Raw genomic sequence first — 12,505 nt, 5'->3', positions numbered from 1 at the left:
CCATACTTAGGTTAATTTTATAAACATAAAATAACTATTGTCCCCTACACCCCATAATCTAACTTATACCAACTTGAAAATTTCTGCTGTATCATCAGTGCATTCCCACCAGATATTTTCAATAGTCCAAAAATTTCAAGAGTTTTTTATTCTGTGATTTTAATTTTGATAGTAGATTAAAAATAATAATTACAATGAATTGAAACACATTAGTATTCATATTAACACTTGAAGAAAAACTCATTGCTTGACCTTAGAAACTTCTATTACTAATCAACCATTCTGAAAATGATCAACAAATGAAAAGAAATAAAGCATTTTTTCCTGTTTTCCCTGGACAAACCATTTCTTGAGTAAGCAATCATTAATTAAACCAATTTTTATCTAACAGTTACTATAGAGATTAGCACTGTAGCACTGTCCTCCCATTGCTCATTGATTTGCTCAATCGGGCACCAGTAACATCTCCATTGTGAGACTTGTTGTTACTGCTTTTGTCGTATCAAATATGCCACAGGGAGCTTGCTAGGCTCTGCTGTGTGGGCAGGATATAAAGGTTGTAGAATAAAATTTGGAACTTCAGTGAAATAAAGAAAGACAAACTAACAGTTGCTAGAGACTAAGTGAAATTTAGATAAAGATATCCTATAATGAGACTGACAAGTTTTAAATTTACTAATCAATCTTAGTGTCACCAAGAACAGGAGAGAAGACACTGTGAACCCTGAATGGCATCATAAGAAGCACACAATCCCATCTATAAAGTATCCCTGTATAAACAAAAATTGAATTGGAACCTACTCTAAGCCTCCGAACAACTTCCCCCATTTAAGGAAAATATTAGTAACAGAAACACAAGAGAAATGGTACCAGAAAGAAGGAAGCGATCAAATTCGGACTATTGGGCATTACATGGGAATAATGAGTTGACTCAATTACTATAGAATATTAAAATAGAGTGAAAGTACTGTGGGTGACAGGTAGAGTATGTGCCTTGCATGAAGCCAAACAGGGTTCAATTACCGGCTTCCCATATGATTCTCCAAACCCCACCAGCAATGATCCCTGAGTACAGAGCTGAGTTAGCCCTCAGAGCACAACTTGGGTGAGGCCTCGCCAAACCTCCCCCAACCCCACCCTGAAAAGTTCTTTCGCTCACAATATGTGCCAAACATAAAGTAATATGGTATTGGAAACTTATTTTGAAATTCCACAGTGAAAGAGAGAAAGATAGAGTAACAAGACAATTTTTCTACAAATATGCTTGAAATGTATTATTGACTAAAATTTAAGAATAGAAAAAAAGCTATCAGGAGTGATAATATTAACAGAAGGTACTCAAGAAGCAACTGAGTAAGCAGCAGATTATTCCTTTCACGTAACTTATACAAAAAAGTTGTTGATACTAAGGAATACGTTGAAAACCTATCTTATAGAGAATTATATTGTAGGTCCTAATGTGAGCATTAATTCTTTTCTTGTATCTTGTAGGGATACTCCTAGGTCTGTACTCAAGGATCACTCCTGGTGACGTTTGGAGGATGGTAATGGCATCCAACCTAGGTTGACTACATGCAATGTACTACCCTCCCTCCTGTACTACCTTTCCAGCCCCTTTATTAATCCTTTGATTGCACAATAATTAAATACACTGATTTATAATAAATGTGAATTAAAAATTTTATAGGGACTAGAGAGATGGTAGAAAGGGTAGGGAACTTGCTATGCAAGTCACTGACTCAGGTTAGATCTCTGAAATCATTGGGAGTGATCCAGAAGTGCAGAGCCAGGAATAAGCCAAGGGAAGGAAAGAATTGAAGGGCAGTGGAGGGGAGGGAAGAGGAAGGGAGAGGAGACATAGGGGAGGGTAGGAGAAGAGAGTAGAGGGGGTGGAGAGAAGGGAAGGGACAGGTTGGGAGGGGAAGTAAAGGGAAAGGAATGGAAGGCACATAAGTCAGAAACATAATCAACCCTATTTTGAGAAAAATTACCTTGGAAAATGTCTGCATTTGATCTAAGTCTATAAGTCAAAATGGTAGTTATCAGATGGAAAAGGGATTTTTAAAAAATGGTTAATATGTATAGTAGTGAGCAAAAACTAGATAAAAAGGATTTAAAAAATAATAAGATGTTGAGGGGCTGGAGCGATAGCACAGGGGGTAGGGCGTTTGCCTTGCACGTGGCAGACCCAGGTTCAATTCCCAGCATCCCATATGGTCTCCCAAGCACTGCCAGGAATGATTCCTGAGTGCAAAACCAAGAGTAAACCCTGAGCATTGCCGGGTGTGACCCAAAAAGCAAAAAACAAACAAAAAACAAGAAACAAAATAACAACAAAAATGATGTTGAGTTACAACACTAAATACCTAAATCTATATTATGTTTAAATAATGCTAATTCAATAAATTTTTAATGCAGCTAAAAAATGTGAAATCTGTACTGTTTCATTTAAAAGACATAAAATAATTTTGAAATAACAACAGTTAAAAGGTATTTTTAAAAATATTTTCCACCTCCAGAGATTCTGAGATATCCTGTAGTCCCTCTTAGTAACATGCCCCCTGCATCTTCTCCCTCCACACCCCCCTACACCCCCAACATCATTAAGACAAGAATCTTCCTTTAATGGGAGAAAAAAAAGAAAATTGCAGGCAGAGGGCAGAGATCAAGAAGTCCCAAGGCATCAAAGGATGAAAAACAAAGGTGGACTGAATGTGGGAACCACCACCAACCTCCAGTACCTGAAACCTTGCCATTTTCCCCCACTTTAAGATGCTGAATTGAAGCATCAAGGAGATCATGCCCAGGCAGATGTCTGGCACAATGTGTCTGTAGCTGGTACAGACAGAACAAGAAGATGGTCTAGAGTAGATTCAAAGCCAAAAGATCAAGGAAAGGAAATAACGACACTCTCAATTGCTGTTTGCAAACTTCTTGTACAAGGAACATTTAGCCGCTCAGTCAGTCTCCTTAGGTCAGCAGGAACTTTCCCTCAAACATGGAAGGCTCAAGTGATTCATTTCTTGGGAACAGTAAACAAACCTTCACCAGGTGAAACACTGCAAAGAATCCTAGAGAGATTTGGCAGCAGGTTTGGCTCTGCAGGGGGTCTTGAAGAGGCAGCAGAGAAAGGAAGTCACACAGTTTAAGAGGCTCCTACCACACAGGGGATTCCAAATTAGAGACTGAGAGGGCTGAGAAGTGGCAGTATTGCTGGAGGGAATTAATGAACAGGAGCTGGGGCAAGAACTGCCCAATGTGCTGATCTGCTAAGTCGGGACCAGGACAGAGGTCAGAAACAAAACTGGGTGGGAGGGAGGAGAGGGGCAAGAAAGAGAAAGAGGGGGTTTGTTAAAAAGATGATATCATGGGGATGATGGAAAACAACTATGGAAGCAGGCACTAACCAGCCTGCCATGTCTGCCACTTATTTGATTAACACTTAACACACACATTTTAACAGACACATTTGTACCATGTACACCCTAGAAAGAAATATCAATCAAATATCAAGATGAATTCAAGTAACCATCTCAAGACTCTGGAGTTTTTTTAGATATTCAACTATTGAAATTATTTTTTCTCATCACTGTCACTGTCATCACTGTGATCCCCGTTACTCATCGATTTGTTAGAGCGGGCACCAGTAATGTCTATCATTGTGAGACTTATTATTACTGTTTTTGGCATATCGAATACGCCACGGGTAGCTTGCCAGGCTCTCCCAGAGGGGTGGAGGAATCAAACACGGGTCAGGTCAGACGCATGAAAGGCAAACGCCCTACCGCTGTGCTATTTCTCCAGCCCATTTTTTTTTCCTCATGAAATAGCAATATTCTTTGTCTACAAATTTGAACTCGGGACCTGGAGTGATCCCTGAGCAGAGAGCCAGGAGGAAGTCCTGGGCATAGCTGGATGTGGCCCCAAAATCAAACAAAAATAACTAAAGGTCTACACAGGCCCACATTCCATTATGTCTGCAAGTTCTCTCTTTCCCTCTCACCTTTACACGAGTTCCAAATGCTATTCCAGTGTCCCAGCCTTCAATAATTTGGACTTTGCTCTCTGATAGAACTTCCCAATCTGATTCCGTTTTCTGATTTTGACTTCTAAGAATTTGCAAGGCTAGGGTAGTTAGAGCAGGAATAGAGAGGAGTGGCTGGCCCAAATTGTAGCCTGACCATCTGTAGTGTGGCTAAATTCATCTCTGTTGCAAGTCAAGAATGGCATTTCCTAGGAGGCTCTACTGGGACTTTCTTAAGTCTCTTTTTTTTTCTGATGAGCTTCTGTTGCCTGCTTTCACCTGAGCCAGCAATACTACTTTTCAGTCACTCTCAACAATAAATTAGAATCCACCGAGAATTTTTTAAATTTTATTATATTGAATCACCATGAAAAAAAATACAAAGATTTCAGGTTTAAGTCTCAGTCATATAATGATTGAACCCCCATCCCTTCACCAGTGCACATGTTCCACCACCAGGAACCCTAGTATACCCCCCTCCCACCCAGCCCCCACCTAAGTACCTAATGATCTTCATTTTATTCTCTCTATACTTTGAGTACATTCAATATTTCAATAGAGAACTCACTATTATTGTTTGGAATTTTTGCCCAACAATCAGGCCTGCTGAAAAAGCATCATTTAATAATTTCTTTTCATTGCTGAGAATGAAGATTCTATGAGCAGCTGCGCAGTTTTGGATTTCTGATATTTTAGTTCAGTTCACAGTCTAGATGCATTTCTGTAAGAAACAGCTCTGGGTGCCAAAATGGGTTAGAAGACCTCTTGAATCATAGTCTTTAGGAGCAGAGAGTCTGTTTCACGAGGAGCAGTTCTGGATCTTATCTGGGCAGAGGGCATGCCGATAATGCCCCCTTCCCATGATCGCCTATGAGTCACAACATTGCAAAGTTCATACCTCTGGGTGGAAGTCTTAGGGGCTGGCTCTCACCACGTGGATGATGCCACTGCCACCAATTTCTGCACAGAAAAACAGGGTGGAGAGGGAAAATCCCTCCCCGGGCGGCACATAGTCGTAGTACAGATCACAGTCTAGATGCATTTCTGTAAGAAACCGCTCTGGGTGCCAAAATGGGTTAGAAGATCTCTTGGATCATAGTCTTTAGAAGAAGAGGATCTATTTCACGAGTAGCAGCTCTGGATCTTATCTGCCACTGAGAACTTTAACAAGTTCAGATGTCAAGGTTGGGTCCTCAGTGATTCCATTACAATTGGTTTGAGTTCTAGAGCAGTTTGGGGGTTTCTCACATGTTTATCATATGCACAGAGTCCATTTTTATAAATACTGCCTGAGAAAAGTAGTCCAGAGTTCTCATTGCCAAAGCATTACTTCAATCTGACCAATCTCTACTCATTTAAGTAAGGGAGGAAAGGAGACTGGAATATGATAAGTGATATGTCATTTCCAAATAATTAGTTCTGACATTGAGAGTACTAATGTAAATTGACAGTATGCAATAGAGCAATGTAGCATTACATTGGCCCACTCAAATGAGTTAACTTGTCTTCTAGATAGATCTGTTTTGCTTGGAAGCATTACATTATGCACTTGGTCCAATGCTGACAAAGGATTTATATCATAAATATGTTGCATTCCCAGTAAGAAGTCAATGCCAAGAGGTTATAGATTATATGGAGAAGGCATCAATCAATAGGAAAGGAACTAGAATTAAAGCCATGAAGTTATGGCTAGGAACAAGGGAACAGGAGGGTTAAACAAAGAGATAAGTACTATATGAGCCCACTGAATTTCTGTGGAAGGAATATTGTAGGAAGCTTGGTCAGTATTTCCTGACTTATTCTGTGCAAGTATAATTTGGCACCTGACTAAATGTATGGCTTCATTTTCCTTCAAAGCTGTTGGAGCAAACACTAACTTATACAGCAGTTGAAAATAATGCCACTTTCACCAGCACCCCCTGCCCGCTCTGATCTCAAATGCCACATCTTAGGATAAGTTCCATAATAGGTCTGCTATACTCCTTGTCCATTGGGGATGGGGAGGGGAGGTAGACTCTTTATAGAGGAGTCACTCAGAACTCCACACTGATGACCAGCCACCATGTCAATTGCTGCCCATCTTCATGTCAGAACAAACAATGTTCCTGAGGATTCTTTTTTGGCATTTAAATGCTCCAGCCCAGAAGTGATCCAAGTTACTTACAACTCAATGACAAAAACTAGGTACTTGGTTCCACTTAACTAGAAGGAATCAAGTACAATTTAATCATGTGCTAAAATGGGGAGCAGTCTGGAATATGATGAGTTGCTCTTAATCATAGCACATCTTTTTTTAGTCATTTTATTTTAATTATTTTTAGGGTAATTTGGGACTACACCTGGTGATGCTCAGGGATTACTCCTGGCTCTGCTCTCAGGAATTACTCCTGGAGATGTTCAGGGTACCATATGGGATGCAGGGAACCTAACTAAGATTGGCTGTGTGCAAAGTGTGCAAAGCAAGTGTCCTACCCTTATACTCTCTCTCTTCAGCCCCTGAGAGTCACTTCAACCTTGATTTTCATGGAAACAATTATATGTAGATATTCCATGTTGTGTAACTAAAATGTAATATTAATGAAGGCAAGAAAGTTTGGTCTAAACTGATGTGTTTGTAGAACTGAAAACAGTAGCATTTAGACAAATATTTCTGGGCAAATAAAATTCAGGACATACATAAAATTCAGGTATATAAAAAGAGCAATATTACTATTTTTCAATTGCTAACTTATTTTTTAAAATAATAATAAGCAATTTTGGGGGGCTGGAGTGATAGTACAGCGAGTAGGTCATTTTCCTTGAATGGGGCCAACCGGGGTTCAATTCCCAGCATTCCTTATGGTCCCCCAAGCACTGCTAGGAGTAATTACTGAGTGCAAAGCCAGGAGTAACCACAAAAGCAAAATAAATAAATAAGTAAATAAATAAATAAGCAGTTTTTCATAGGTTTAACAAGAAACTTTAAAATTCAAATGGCTCACCAACTCTGTTGGAAAGATGTTATCATCACTTCAGATTATTCTGAAAGCCTTGCCCCAATTAAAATTGTGGGAAAAGTCCAGGATGAAGATGTCTCAGTGTTATAGCTCATGCTTTCATGTGTGAAACCCTGGGTTCTATCCCTGATACTGCAATAAAAATAGAGTGAAATCCATTCACAAACTATACTCAAGGTCACATACTCAGTTACAAATAGCCAAGCCAGCATCCAATCATTCCATGTTTCTTCCTTTTGTGGTGTTGCTGCACTGAGTTGCAAATCTCTAGGCATGGTGCTTGCACACTTAACTGTGGAGACTGAAAACGTTTTTTTTTTTTGGAGGACCAAACAGTATTGTTTTGGTGTCATGAATTGCAAAAGATGATGTGGCCTAGTTTGTACTCAGCATGTGTATCAGTACTGGGGACTCATGTGTGGCCTCATGCCTTGTGCTCTACCACTGAGCAATCTTCAGCTTCCCAATTTAAAAAGTATAATAATAATAAGGGCCACCCCCAGCAGAGGTCAGAGAACCCAAGGCTAGTGTTGGTAGTATTCCGCTCAGAGGTGCAGGTCTAGTGATACAGTGTTGCTCAGGCCGGAAGAGCTTGGTGGCCACCAGGCTTCATCCTGTGGTGTTCGGGGTTTTGTGATGCTAGGGATCTAACTCTGGGCCCTGCACATGCCGGGCATGTGCTCTATCTCCCCAGTCACTTTTCTTTCTTTGGGAAGGCAAAGATGGCGTTGTTCCCTGGAATATTCGATCTCAGTAGGTACAAGAACAGTACGACTCCCTTTACTTGACTTTCCCCTAATCACTCGAAATTTAATGTGACCCCAGTAAAAGCTTAAGTTGAACTCTCCTCTCCGTGAGATTCTTTTCATTTTGATTTCATAAGTTTCTATCACAAGTCACATTTTACCATGAAATTCTGACATGTTTAAAGCCAGATTGTATTAGGAAAGGATTCAAGTGGTGAACCTGAAAATCAGTGGTAAATTTGCTAGGCAGTAAAACCACAGGAGAAGAAGCGCCGTTTCCTCTTGGGTGAGGCTAAGAGCCCTGTCCTCTTTCACTCCGAAACTACCCTCAGAACGGAAACAAGTCCTAGCAGCAATGGGAAGCCCCAGGCATGGGAATATTACCACTTCACGAGGTCCACAAACCCTTGAAACTACACTCTGGAACTTGTGACCAATTTGAGAGACCATCCTGGGGAGGCCAGACTTAGTCCTTGCCCTGATCACAGCGCAGAGTTGAATTGCAGAGGAACCAGATTGGCTATTGTGTAGTTTTAATCCAGCAGGATAACCCAATAGAACTCACAGGAGAACAATGTTATATGGTTACTAGTATGAAACTGGAAGCAACCATAGCGATTGGAGGGCTTCACGTCCCGACATTACCCTGTTGGCTTGGAATTCTGGATTTGAATCCTAACTCACAGTTGGAAAGAAAATATAGAGCTGCACAAGTGTCACTTTTTCTTGCCAGATTAACCCTGGTCACTCTCCCCCAAGGCAAAAAGCTATCTGCTCCCCACAGTCGCACCCACCTTCTAAAATGTTATGGAGGTTCCTGGAGCTTCTCCCGGAGAGCTTTGCATAAAACAGATCGGGATGTTCTGAATAAACTATTCATGACTAAAGACTGGTCATGTCCCTAAAAAAACTTCCAAAATTACCCCCAAGACTCTTAGAACTCCTTAAGCTATTTTTCTAGTAAGGTGCCTTCCAGGGTCTGAGTTCTATTCGTATTAACTGGGATAGGCTGATAGAACCCGGGCAGACATTTAACTCTGAAAACTGAGGCCCTCAGGTAAGCATACTTGGCCAGGTGTGTCTGATATCACCCCACAGCTGGTCAGGGCAGTTGACCTCTCCTGTTCTTCAGACCCCACCTTGTTCTTAGGTAGCATCCCTTTCTCCAGTTGGTCTGCTTGGTACTCTGTTGACCCATCTCCCAACTCCTTAGATTCCTCTCTCGCCATCCCAAATTCTAATTTCCTCACCCTGCTGACCTGTGGACTAGAATCTTTTCAGTCCTTTTTAATGAACTGATAGGTTTACATGAACTCTCCTTATGATCTATAAATCGACCTGGCAGTTCTTACAGTAAACAATGTGTGGTAAACCAAGACTTCTCCTCATCAGTCAATGGTATCTATTACATCATTCCTTAACAACTGATCACAGGACAGATGATTCATAATTCTTTTCTCCTTTAGGTTATTTTTCCGTGTTCTATCCCGAGACAATACAGCAGTGATCCATTCCTCTCACACCCAGGTCAGCACACATTATGGGGAAGGGTGTAGCTGCCAGACTGCTTAAGGGTGGGTCCTGTCTATTCCCCTTACCAGCTGTGTGAGCCAGCACCAGGTACTTAACTCTGGGCTCTGTCTTCTCTTCCATAAGAGCCTGCTATGGAGAGATTGCAAGTAAGGCAGAAACAGAAGAGGTTTATTGTTATTCCTAGCTGCCCTCTCTGGCAGAGCAATTATGCAGTATAGTTTGGACTAATCTGAAGTATCATTTTATTAACTATTAAAAGCAATTATTTGGGGGCCAGAGACAGTACCACAGGTAGAGAGCTGGCCTACACATGGCTGACCCAGGTTTGAGTCCTGTCAGGAGTGATCCCTCAGTGCAGAGCCAGAAGGAAGCACTGAGTACTGCCAAGTTGTGCCACTAAAACAGGAGCAAAAAAATCAATGACTATTATTTGGGGGAATATATATATATACACATATATAAACACACATAAAAATAATGGCAATGGTGCCTATTGCATCATTCTTTAACAACTGATCACAGGACAGATGATTCATAATTCTTTTCTCCTTTAAGTTATTTCCCTGTGCTCTGTCATGAATATATATGTATATATTCTAATATGTATTTTTTGAGTGGAAAAGTCTCCTGTTGTTTCTTCATTTGATTTTTTTTTAACATTGCACGGAGTAAGCCATTTGCTGTCTCAACGTCTTTAAATAGACTGCTGTACAAACCACATCTGAGACAGCATTTAACTCGTAATGGAACAGACTGTTGTCACGTCTGTTCCAGTAGTAGGGCATGGAGGTGGCACCAGGATCAAAGCCTGAACAGAGGGCAGAATGCCCCTGTGCACAGACTGTTACCGTATACCAGATCCAGCCCTCCTGCATGTTGCCAAAGCAGCTCCACAAGGAAGAGAGATGAGAACTTGGTGCAGTGTCAGTTAAGGCCAAGTGAGGAGATCCTCAGGGAAGAATGGCAGCCAGTTGGGTGGTGCCCAGCAGCAGGGAGGGCATCCATGTTGTGTAAGGGTAGGTGAGTCCAGACTACCAGACTCAATGCTGAGTGAGGGGAGTGTCCATCTGAGAGAAAATGGATTCGGCCAGAGCAAATCTTGATTGTCCACAAAGCACAGTAATACCACTGTCCATGCTGGTGATAGTCAGAGGGGAGCAGGTGCCAAGTCTGGATAATGTATGTGATGGAAAGCTTTCTGGATAAAGTTCAGGAGAGAGCTCCAAGCGCTCCTTCCTCCAGCAGGTGACAATAGCTATGGAGGTTATTTTCATATTTTCGGTGGTGACATGTCAATGCGTAAAGCCTGAGATTGCTCTCATTGTCATATGATGGAAGAAGACAACGTGGAAACAAAGTCCATTGAGAGGCAGGCAGGACTTAAAATTAGCCGAGCTCTCCACTTGCAGCCCTAACTCTCTGAGTCTACAACTGCTTTCAGTAAGACATTTTTGTCAATAAAAGCAAGACATTTACTGTTCAGACAAGTAAAGTTCAGTGTTCTGGTGTTGTAATGAAAAAAAATGACAAACATCCTAACTGATAACAATGCCTTACCTCCGAAGTTGGCACATATCATGACGATGAATCTGGATGAATCACACTGTATGCAGGATGAATCAGAGGGACTCGTACTCTGGGTACACATATTGGAAGCAAACCAGGATCCTTTATAGATAAACAATGTAGGATCCAGGACTTAGAAGCTTCCCTGGGAAAAAGGCATAGCCAGACTTTATGATTTCCCAATGGGTCTCTCCTATGTGGAACTCCAGACAAGAGCCTCAGGGTCATTCCACCAGTTAAATGAAGCTTCTTAAATGTTCTTAATTAACACAAAGTGTGACTTGTTATGTTGCCATAGCTATACAGTTTAGGTGTGATCCATATCTAAGTAACAAAATGAAGTTAATAAAAAAAGTTTATTAAATAAAAATAATATATAAAAATATGAGGTGTGTGTGGGGGAAATAGCTGTAGGGGAAAAGGTTAAGCTTCAAAAAGTAGAATTTCCTAGCAAAGAAACTGTCAAGTTTACCAATCCAATAATGTTCTTGGTAAATTTTCTCGTCAAAGACTTCCGACAGGTAATTCCTGAGCTTCTAGAATATACAGAAAGCCCCCCAAATACCAAGAGATCATGTCAAAGAACAGAATAATTCTTATAGTAAGAATCATTTTCAACATGAGCCACACCAAGACAAACAATTTTGGGAACGCACATGAAATACTATGAGTCATTAATTTGTAAATGACAAAGATCGGAAATAAGGGATTTTTCTTTACCTAAAAGACATCCTAGTTACTCAAGTTATGATACAAAATATAACAAAAGTCAACAAAAGGAAACTGAAAAGGAATGTAGGTAATTGCAGCAAGACAGGATGCAGAACATTTTTCATCACCTAATATTACAATACATAGATGGATTAACTAACTATACAACCTTACTTAGAAACTATTGAAAAGATTATTTTAAATAAAGTCATCTAAAGAGTTAGTTGACTTCCTTTCGTCAAATGGTATTCACACTTTAGTGAATGTATTTTGAGTGTTTTGAGTAAAAGTAGGAATATGGTAAAATAGTTTTTAGACCACCTACATTTAGAATATATTAAATTACACAATGCATTCCTTTTAGTAAATGCTCTTTTATAACACTCATTCCAGTTACTGATAGAAACTGCAAAGAGTTATGATATTTAATTGATTCCCTAAATGCAGCTGTACTTCAAACTCTTGGAAACTGTCCAATTTTAGTGTAGAATTTGAGAGAGAGACAGAGACAGCACAATTTCACAAAATAATTTCATAATTTTCTATTAGTTCCCAGTAATGGGGCAAAGAAATTAATTGATACAAATATCTAAGTAAAAATTAGGGTAATGTGGATAGGATACAGACTCAATAAATGACATGTATTAGTGAAAATGCTATGAAATAATCAAGATAATATTGTTACATCAACTATCATGATTTAAGGAAAAGAAAACAGGGCTGAGATAGCTCAAAAGGTTGAGTACATGTTTTGTATGCTGGAGGCACTCCATGCTTCCCTGAACACAGTTGACAGAAATCCCCAAACACCAAGCTGGGAGTGGTCGCTAAGTACAACTGGATATGACCCCCAAAACAGCATAAACAAAGTGGAAAAATCTAATGGAAATCAGGTAAACCAAAAAAATATATATTTACATAACAAACTG

The sequence above is a fragment of the Sorex araneus genome, chromosome 1 (assembly GCF_027595985.1).
Source record: "Sorex araneus isolate mSorAra2 chromosome 1, mSorAra2.pri, whole genome shotgun sequence".
Classification (NCBI taxonomy): domain Eukaryota; kingdom Metazoa; phylum Chordata; class Mammalia; order Eulipotyphla; family Soricidae; genus Sorex; species Sorex araneus.
Note: the sequence above shows the minus strand (reverse complement) of the source record.